Source organism: Nicotiana attenuata, unplaced genomic scaffold, assembly GCF_001879085.1.
Source record: "Nicotiana attenuata strain UT unplaced genomic scaffold, NIATTr2, whole genome shotgun sequence".
Classification (NCBI taxonomy): domain Eukaryota; kingdom Viridiplantae; phylum Streptophyta; class Magnoliopsida; order Solanales; family Solanaceae; genus Nicotiana; species Nicotiana attenuata.
In genome coordinates, this window is record NW_017671472.1 from 59,909 (window position 1) to 71,654 (window position 11,746).

Sequence of the window (11,746 nt, forward strand, 5' to 3'; positions counted from 1 at the left end):
GGTTTTGAATGACCCGGGAGCGTTTTGAGTATGTATTGACTTGCCTGACAGTGGTGTCCGGCGCCATCACGACCCTTTAATGAATTTTGGGTCGTGACATTAGTAAAAACACACAACCCTTGATGATTTAAGAATTCTCTAAAAAAAATTCAAAAGTTATTCTCAAGTTCATTCGAGAAAGCACAAATATAGTTAATTGTAGATTAATAAGAAAATATTTAATATGTAAAATTTAAATTAGTTTCAAAGTCCTAAATATTAGGAAAGTAATTTAAATTATAATTTTGTCTATTGTGAAAGTGTCACGACCCCAGTTCGCCCTCCGTCAACTATCGTGATGGCACCTAGTATCTACGACTAGGTAAGCCTAACAAATGCGGAAAAGAAAACAATTGCTAAAGGAAAATAATTAAAATCTGATAGAACAAAAAGAAACAGTGTTTAAGATGCTGCCTGACATTTAACAATACAAAATCTCAACTTAACACTCCCAAAATCCGGAACCCCATGAATCACTAGCTAAGAGATACATAAAAGCTCTAACTCTAGAATGTCTATCAAAAGGAAAATACATAAGGGCTATATTAATAGTGCGAATAGAAAGGGACTCTTCGGTCTACGGACGTGACAGATATACCTCGAAATCTCTAAAACTTAAACTCTCATTTGGGGACTAAGTGTCCCAAAACTCTCCGAAACTCAAAGCCAAACATCCCGGCGAATCAAAATAGCAAAAACAAACACGGGAAAAGCAGTTAATAGGGGATCGAGGCATTAATTCTTAAAACAACCAGCCGAGTCGTTACAGAAAGTTATTTTTAAATAGTTTAAAATGCGAACGAAGGGCCTTTGTGCCTTTAACTTAATATAGTATAGATGACTTATTAATCATTGAATAATATCTAAAGTTATTATGTAACGACCGGTCGTTTTGCTTTCTAGAACTCCGATCTCCTAAATAAGACTCCCCGTATGTGATTTTACTGTTTTATGACTTGCGGGGATGGTTAGCTCGGGATTTGGAAGGGTTCGGGTTGAAATCCGAACAAGTAGTTCCTTAATGTTAGCTAAAAAGGCTAAGTTTGACTTTTGTCAATATTTTGAGTAAACGACCTAGGAATCGAGATTTGACAGTTCCAATAGGTTCGCATGATGATTTCGGACTCTGGCGTATGCTCGGAACGGATTTTGAAGATTTAAGAATTTTTTGAAAATATTTTTCAAAGCCTATTCTCAAGTCCATTCGAGAAGACACAAACATAGTTAATTGTAGATTAACAAGAAAATATTTAACATGTAAAATTTAAATTAATTTCAAAGTCCTAAATATTAGGAAAATGTTTTCAGATGATTTAGTGCAAGGAAAGGAAGTAAAAGTACGAATGTCTTTATCACGTTCAAGTTCAGACATGTCTTTCTCATTCAAACACACCCATGCTTCAATTCCATCACCACATTTGTTATCTAACAGAGTGATCATTTCACAGCAGCGACGTGCACTGCTAACCCAAGAAGGCCTTTCCCTACCAAAGTCAGCATCATATGCTGGTAACTTACTCCAACTGGTACATATAAATGCATCAACGCTGCTGTTTTTCAAAATCCTTCCTTTCCTCTTTAAAATTTGTAGCTGCTAACAAAGAGATCTCATCACCACTTGCTTTAGTAATGAACTTGGCTGTGTTTCTCAGTGCATTGGACAGCAGTGGCACAAAAAGTATAGCTAAATGCCTCTTTCACATCTTTCACAGTAGAAGACGCAACCCCAACAGACAAACTCCCACTTTTAGCCCTCACAAAACAACAATCAGTATTCACCGGAACAATCTGTAATCTAAAGAGCCCAAACATTGAAGCTTCAGCTAAAAAAAGTAAGACAGACACTTCTAATTTTAAGAGACATCATCCCCTTGGCCTTTTCTTTTTCTTTACCTTCTCCAGCAAAGCTCATAAATACGCCAATAAAATGGTGGAGATCGAAGAAGCTTCCGCCAATGAGGCATTTCAGATATTATCAAATCCAAACCAAACCCAAACTTGAACCCGACAAACAGGACTAGGTTCGTATGAATATTTTCAATTTGCAGGCTTTGCAACTAATTTCACATGGCAAAGTATTCATCTGCTATTCTATTTAAAAAATAAAATAAGAAAAACACTTCAGATAGACAATAAAAAGATAAACTTACTCCTGATGTCGCTCCATGATGCCAGAGAAGATGAGATTGAGGTTAAACTTTTGCTTTGAGAGAAATTTTTGGAAGATAGCGTTTAGGGATTTCTTATGAGAATGGGACGTTTAGCTCTAAGGATACAATATATGTCTAAGTTTCATAGTATACACTTTGGTCCCAATACTTTATATTATTGGTAAATTGTCAATAAATTAAAATAAATAGATGGATGTATCTAATAATTTTAAATAGTTATTAATATAGAAGTGTATTGTAGCGTAGTTTATATCAAATGCATAATAAATTTTAATACTCTTCAATGATTAATAAGTTATCTATACTATATTAAGTTAAAGGCACGAAGACACTTAGTGAAATATTCTTCGCCTTTTATACTATTTTAAAATAACTTTCACAATAGGAAAAATTATAATTTAAGTTAATTTCCTAATATTTAGGACTTTGAAATTAATTTAAATTTTACATATTAAATATTTTCTTGTTAATCTACAATTAACTATGTTTGTGTCTTCTCGAATGGACTTGAGAATAGCTTTTGAAAAATATTTTCAGAAAATTCTTAAATCTTCAAAATCCGATCCGAGCATACGCCCAAGTCCGAAATCATCATGCGAACCTATTGGAACCGTCAAATCTCGATTCCTAGGTCGTTTACTCAAAATTTTGACAAAAGTCAAACTTAGTCTTTTTAACTAACCTTAAGGAACTACTTGTTCCGATTTCAACCCGAACCCTTCCAAATTCCGAACTAACCATCCCCGCAAGTCATAAAACAGTAAAATCACATACGGGGAGTCTTATTTAGGAGATAGGAGTTCTAGAGAGCAAAACGACCGGTCGTTACATAATAATATTATTCAATGATTAATAAGTCATCTATACTATATTAAGTTAAAGGCACAAAGGCCCTTCGTTCGCATTTTAAACTATTTAAAAATAACTTTCTGTAACGACCCGGCTGGTCGTTTTAAGAATTAACGCCTCGATCCCCTATTAACTGCTTTCCCCGTGTTTGTTTCTGCTATTTTGATTCGCCGGGATGTTTGGCTTTGAGTTTCAGAGAGTTTTGGGACACTTAGTCCCCAAATGAGAGTTTAAGTTTTAGAGATTTCGAGGTATAAATGTCACGTCCGTAGACCGAAGAGTCCCTTTCTATTCGCAGTATTAATATAGCCCTTCTGTATTTCCTTTTGATAGACATTCTGGAGTTAGAGCTTTTATGTATCTCTTAGTTAGTGATTCATGGGGTTCCGGATTTTGGGAGTGTTAGGTTGAGATTTTGTATTGTTAAATGTCAGGCAGCATCTTAAACACTGTTTCTTTTTGTTATATCAGATTTTAATTATTTTCCTTTAGCGATTGTTTTCTTTTCTGCATTTGTTGGGCTTACCTAGTCGTAGATACTAGGTGCCATCACGATAGTTCACGGAGGGCGAACTGGGGTCGTGACACTTTCATAATAGACAAAATTATAATTTAAGTTACTTTCCTAATATTTAGGACTTTGAAATTAATTTAAATTTTACATATTAAATATTTTCTTATTAATCTACAATTAAGTATATTTGTGTTTTCTCGAATGAACTTGACAATAACTTTTGAATTTTTTTTAGAAAATTCTTAAATCATCAAGGGTTGTGTGTTTTTACTAATGTCACGATCCAAAATTCATTAAAGGGTCGTGATGGCGCCGGACACCACTGTCAGGCAAGTCAATACATACTCAAAACGCTCCCGGCTCACTCAAAACCCGATCCGAACATACGCCCAAGTCTGAAATCATCATACGAACTTGTTGGAACCTTCAAATCCCGATTCCGCTGTCGTTTACTCAAAAATCCAATCTTAGTCAATTCTTCCAACTTAAGGTTTCCGAAATAAGAATTCTCTTTCCAAATCGACTCCGAAATTCCCGAAATTCAATTTCGGCCACGCGTACGAGTCATAATACCTGAAATGAAGCTGCTCATGGCCTCAAACAGCAGATCGACGCGTTAGAGCTCAAAACGACCGGTCGGGTCGTTACAACTAAAACTAAAAAGAAAGCACGATCACTTGTAAAGTTGAATTGATAAAATTATAATTATATGGTTGGAAATGTCGTTCGTCTTTTTTACCCTTTAAAAATTATAATTATAATTATATTAAAAGCACGAAGGCCCTTAGTGAAATGTTGTTTGCCCTTTTTACCCTTTAAAAATATATTTTACTAGGATAATAGTGTAATTTAACTATTCTCCTAATATTTAAAAAATTTAAATTAACTAAAATTTTGGTTATAATATTTTTCATATTTGAACTATTTAAAAACTATTTATATTTAAAACTTTCAAAATTTACTATAAAAACACCACTTCGACTCTTCTAGATGTTTTTACCTAACTAAAAATCGTGCTCGAACATCTACAAAAAAACTAATATTTAAGAATTTGGATTCAACTATAATTCCTTTGAAATGGTAAGAAGGAAATTGTCCCAACTTTTGCCGTGAGATATTTTTTCCTAAAACTTTGCTGCTCAACAAACCAAAAAAGAAAAAAGGAAATCTTTCAACAATTTCACCTTCCTTTTTTGACAACCAAACGGTACAAAAGGATTCTCTAACAAAATTTTATTGTTAATTTAATTCCTTTGAAATATGTTCATTAAGCTTAGGTTTTTTTTTGCCAAAATATTAGAATAACTTTTTAGAAAAACAAAGTATCNCTCTCTTGGAAGATGAATGACCAAGTGCATCATAATATCAAAAAATGTTGGTAGGAATATTTTTTCTAATTTGCTCAATATTATTGGAATTTGAGTTGCAAGCTGATCTAACACATCAACTCTTACTGTTTTCGAACATAACTCTCTAAAGAAAATACTTAGCTCAGTAATAGCAGCATAGACATTGCTCGGCACAACTCCGCGTATTGCAAAAGGAAGCAGCTGTTCCAAAAGAATATGAGAATCATGACTCTTCAGTCCATAAATTTTACGATCCTTTAACTTTACGCACCGTGATAGATTCGAAGAATAACCATCTGGAACCTTAATATTTTTCAAAAACTTGCATACTTTAGACTTCTCCTCTGGTGATAAAGTATAGCATGCTGCTGGATAATACCATGTTCCATCTCTTTGAGTTGGATGCAAATCTCTTCTTATACCCATTTCCTTCAAATCACGACGAGCATTCAGATTATCTTTTGTTTTTCCTTCCATATCTAATAACGTCCCAATAATATTGTCACACACATTTTTTTCAATGTGCATGACATCTAAATTATGACGTATTAAATTATTTTTCCAATAGGGAAGTCTGAAAAAGATGCTTTTCTTCCTCCAGTTATGAGTGGCTTTACCCTTTCCGTGCCTTTGTTTCTTCTGGGTCTTACCAAATTTAATGTATTCCAAGCTAGCGAACTGATTTAAAATATCATCACCAGAGAGAATTTCAGGAGGAGGTCTTCTTTCTACTTCTCCATTAAAGTCGCGTTTATTACCCCGCCACTTATGATTAGATGATAAAAATCTACGAGCACCCATGTAAGAGAACTTACGACCATATCTTAGACGAGTAGATGGAGTCTCTTTATTGCATGAAGTGCAAGCCAAAGCTCCTTTTGTGCTCCATCCAGACAAGTATGCATATGCTGGAAAATCATTTATAGTCCATAAGAGTGCAGCCCGCATACAAAAGTTCTCCTCTCTTGAAGCATCATATGTATTGACTCCATTATACCACAATTCTTGCAATTCATCTATCAAAGGTTCTAAGTAGACATCGATGTCATTTTCAGGAGCTTTAGGACCAGGTATCAACAAAGATAGGAAGCAATATGGTTGCTTCATGCACATCCAAGGGGGTAAGTTATAAATACTAAGAATCACTGGCCAAGTGCTATGAGAAACACTTAAATTGCCAAAAGGATTTATCCCATCAGATGCTAATCCAAGTCTAACATTACGAGGATCTCTAGCAAATCCCGGATTAGATGTATCAAAATGTTTCCATGCATCAGAGTCAGCTGCATGTCTAAGAACCCAATCTTTCAAACGCTGATTATGATGCCATGTCATGTCTGAAGCTATTTCTGATGACATAAACAACCTTTGCAATCTTGGTTTCAAGGGGAAGTAACGTAGAACTTTTCGAGGAACTTTCTTCTCAATCTTTCCTGAAGTAACCTCATTAGCTTTTTGACCTTCACTTGATTTCCACCTAGACTCACCACAAACCAAACAAGATTCAACTTTTGCATTATGTTTCCAAAATAACATACAGTCATTTTCGCAAGCATGTATTTTTTCATAACGAAGGCCTAAATTTCGAATCAATTTTTTTGCTCCATAAAATGATTCTGGTAAAGTTTCACCAGAAGGAAGTGCTCACTTAATTAACTTCATTATGCTATCAGTTGCTTTATCACTCAACCCAAAAAGACACTTAATTTGGAACAGTTCCACAACTAGTGACAACTTGGAGAATTGCTCGCAACCAGGATAAAGTTGTTGTGCAGCATCCGCCAACAATTTGGAAAATTCAGAAGCAGGTTCCGAAGTATCAACATGTTTGCGCTTAACCCCACTAGAATAATCCATGATATTTGGGCCAGCAACATCATAAATCATTTCAAATATATCATCACCTTTTTACCTAACTAAAAATCGTGCTCTAACATCTACAAAAAAACTAATATTTAAGAATTTGGATTCAACTATAATTCCTTTGAAATGGTAAGAAGGAAATTGTCCCAACTTCTGCTGTGAGATATTTTTTCCTAATACTTTGCTGCTCGACAAACCAAAAAAGAAAAAAGGAAATCTTTCAACAATTTCACCTTCCTTTTTTGACAACCAAACGGTACCAAAGGATTCTCTAACAAAATTTTATTGTTAATTTAATTCCTTTGAAATATGTTCATTAAGCTTAGGTTTTTTTTTTGCCAAAATATCATAATAACTTTTTAGAAAAATAAAGTATCCTAAACATAAATAAAAAAGGAAACTATATTTCCAAAAGGAACAAAATTGCCGTCAAATAATAATTTGTTATACTTAAAAAAATATGGAGCTTCTTTTTTGTGGTTATTGATTATTAGGAGGGAAACATGAATTCTCTTTTTGAAATACGTGAATTAACAAAAACAAAAGAATTCCCTCCATATTATTTCCCTCTAAATATTTTGTGCCTAAATTAAAGCCTCCTAATTCTATTAGAGAGTAATATGCTGTTCCTTTTCTATAGAAAGATTAGAGAGAAAAAAACCCTTAAAACACTAAAAGCACAAAAGAAAGCCAAAAAGTGAGGTGCACATTTTTTATTACTTGTCTGAATCAACTTGTCATCACTAGAAGCAAAGGTTCTAATTTCTTCCTATATCTCTGTTGCAAGTTAAGCATTATGCATTTAAATTTATGTTAATTTGTTTAATTCCATTTAAATTTAGACTTAGGCAAATTTTCTTATTCTTAGATTATCAGACATATCCCTTTTTTTACTTTTTGGATCAACTTTGTTAAGAAGTTGGCTACTAAGTAGTTACAGAAAATATCATTTATATTTGTATTTATGATAATTTATTTTAGTGTCTTACAAATTCTTATTTGTAACCAGGCATGGGTAAGAATGATTTTTGGAAAAAAACTAATCGCTTGACTGATAATCGTGACTCGGAACCTGTTAAGAGTTCTAAGAAGCTGTCTATTGACGAAAACTTGCTCACGCAACCTGTAGAAGAACTTGTTTATCCGGGTAATTGTAATATGATTATTGTGTAATATTAAATTTATCATTAAATCTTTTTTTACATTATATAAATTTGTGTCTTTGTTTATTCATATTTAGTCTAATTCATCTTCAATAATTTTTTAGGTAAGCGCAGACATGATAAGGGAGAAAGAAATTAGCTATTACTATGGTGGCCATTTTGTATTCTCCCCTTCTAGAAAATATGTAGGTGGTCATTTGAAGAACACAAACATTGATGTTGATTTTATATCTTTCTTTGACCTATTGGATGACTTGAAAGAGTATTGTAACTTCAATATTTGTGAGGGAGACAAGTTCTTTTATTTGAGAGGTGATAGAATTATTAGTGATTATGATGGGCTAGTTGAATGTCATGACGATGAAGATATTAAAAAACATGACTTGTTAGTTATAGAATGCATAAAGAAAGGCCTATTGAGATTTATACACTGCTGAAAAAATGATATTTTTATGAGTACTTCTCTTGGAGAAAATAGTTCTAGGGGTAATGAGTCTGAAGAGGTGACAGAATCAGTTGTAGGAGCACATGAATCAGCAAATTCAGCAGGTAATCACTATTTTTATTGATCTTAATTACTTCTATCGATATTTTACTCGACGTTATTTATTTAACCTGTAGTTCCAACGCGTGTAAAGAAACTNTGATCAGGACAGGTAATGTTGTTTTATATAACAGTAGAATGAAAGATACAACATTTTGTTGAAAATACATTTCCAGTGAGTCATTGAATCATTGTTGCTTGTTAGAACTTGAAGTGGAGCTGGTAGTATCATCAACATAGCAACCACATTGAAAATCTTCGAACCGAGAAAAGTGTGATTTGGCCACTTTGGATCTCGCCATGGCTGAAGTTTGATCCACTTTGTTCATCCTCTTTTAGTTTGAGAGGCATTTAGCTATAGCTTTTGTGTACTTTTAATTCTTTTTCCATTTGCAGTTGTGCTTAACTCTTGAAAATCTGGAATATTTTTCTTTTTGATGTATATTGATCTTATTTTTTTCTTTGTAGGAAATTTGAAATGGACAAGACTTGGATGCGTTGTACAGATAGATTGAGCAATGTATATTTAAAAGGAGTTGAGGATTTTCTTCAATTTGCTTTTGAGCACACAGAACTAGAAGGTGAAATTCCCTGTCCTTGTAAGAAATGCAACAATATTTTCCATAAGACTAGAGATGGAGTCAGGGAATGTTTAATAATTTTTGGGATAGTCAAGGGGTACACTCGTTGTCTTTATCATGGAGAATTTGCACCTAAAGAGCAAAACACCGACAATAATGAAATAAGATAACATGAAGTAAGAAAAAAGCAAGGTGATGATATATTTGAAATGATTAATGATGTTGCTGGCCCCAATATCATGGATTATTCTAGTGGGGTTAAGCGCAAACATGTTGATACTTCGGAACCTGCTTCTGAATTTTCCAAATTGTTGGCGAATGCTGCACAACAGCTTTATCCTGGTTGCGAGCAATTCTCCAAGTTGTCACTAGTTGTGGAACTGTTCCAAATTAAGTGTCTTTTTGGGTTGAGTGATAAAGCAACTGATAGCATAATGAAGTTAATTAAGCGAGCACATCCTTCTGGTGAAACTTTACCATAATCATTTTATGGAGCAAAAAAATTGATTCGAAATTTAGGCCTTCGTTATGAAAAAATACATGCTTGCGAAAATGACTGTATGTTATTTTGGAAACATAATGCAAAAGCTGAATCTTGTTTGGTTTGTGGTGAGTCTAGGTGGAAATCAAGTGAAGGTCAAAAAGCTAATGAGGTTACTTCAGGAAAGATTGAGAAGAAAGTTCCTCGAAAAGTTCTACGTTACTTCCCCTTGAAACCAAGATTGCAAAGGTTGTTTATGTCATCAGAAATAGCTTCAGACATGACATGGCATCATAATCAGCGTTTGAAAGATGGGGTTCTTAGACATCCAGCTCACTCTGATGCATGGAAACATTTTGATACATCTAATCCGGGATTTGCTAGAGATCCTCGTAATGTTAGACTTGGATTAACATCTGACGGGATAAATCCTTTTGGCAATTTAAGTGTTTCTCATAGCACTTGGCCAGTGATTCTTAGTGTTTATAACTTACCCCCTTGGATGTGCATGAAGCAACCATATTGCTTCCTATCTTTGTTGATACCTGGTCCTAAAGCTCCTAGAAATGACATCGATGTCTACTTAGAACCTTTGATAGATGAATTGCAAGAATTTTGGTATAATGGAGTCAATACATATGATGCTTCAAGAAAGGAGAACTTTTGTTTGCGGGCTGCACTCTTATGGACTATAAATGATTTTCCAGCATATGCATACTTGTCTGGATGGAGCACAAAAGGAGCTTTGGCTTGCCCTTCATGCAATAAAGAGACTCCATCTACTCGTCTAAGATATGGTCGCAAGTTCTCTTATATGGGTGCTCGTAGATTTTTATCATCTAATCATAAGTGGCGGGGTAATAAACGCAATTTTAATGGAGAAGTAGAAAGAAGACCTCCTCCTGAAACTCTCTCTGGTGATGATATTTTAAATCAGTTCGCTAGCTTGGAAGACATTAAATTTGGTAAGACCCAGAAGAAACAAAGGCACGGAAAGGGTAAAGCCGCTCATAACTGGAGGAAGAAAAGCATCTGTTTCAGACTTCCTTATTGGAAAAATAATTTAATACGTCATAATTTAGATGTCATGCACATTGAAAAGAATATGTGTGACAATATTATTGGGACGTTATTAGATATGGAAGGAAAAACAACAGATAATCTGAATGCTCGTCGTGATTTGAAGGAAATGGGTATAAGAAGAGATTTGCATCCAACTCAAAGAGATGGAACATGGTATTATCCAGCAGTATGCTATACTTTATCACCAGAGGAGAAGTCTAAAGTATGCAAGTTTTTGAAAAATATTAAGGTTCCAGATGGTTATTCTTCGAATCTATCACAGTGCGTAAAGTTAAAGGATCGCAAAATTTATGGACTGAAGAGTCATGATTCTCATATTCTTTTGGAACAGCTGCTTCCTTTTGCAATATGCGGAGTTGTGCCCAGCAATGTCTATGCTGCTATTACTGAGCTAAGTATTTTCTTTAGAGAGTTATGTTCGAAAACAGTAAGAGTTGATGTGTTAGATCAGCTTGCAACTCAAATTCCAATAACATTGAGCAAATTAGAAAAAATATTCCTACCAACATTTTTTGATATTATGGTGCACTTGGTCATTCATCTTCCAAGAGAGGCTAAGATTGCTGGGCATGTACAACACAGGTGGATGTATCCAATGAGCGGTATGTTTTTGTATTTCATAATTTCAATTTATTGTGGTTTATTAATTTATCATGCTAAGCGTTTTAACTGCCTATTATTATTATTATCATCATGTAGGTTCTTGCGGAAATTGAAATGTTATGTTCCTAATAGATGTCGACCTGAAGGATCTATTGCAGAAGGATTTATTGTTGAAGAAAGTCTGATATTTTGTTCAAGGTATTTACATGGAAGTGGGAAAGAGAATAATCCAGTGGACAAAAATTGTGAAGGTGATCAGGTTGAGCCATTCAGTAGATTATCAATTTTTGAACAAAAGTGCCACGACCCAAAATCCACTAAGGGTCGTGGTGGCGCCGGACACCTTTGTCAGGCCAGCCAACTAAATTATCAATTAATTCCTCTTTTAATACTTTTGAAAATCTAAGGTTTTTCCTTCCATTTTCATAAATAAAAGTTCACTACTTGAATTCAAATTTAAATAATAACAATTAGTACAAATCCGTTGAAACCCATCCCAGAAACCC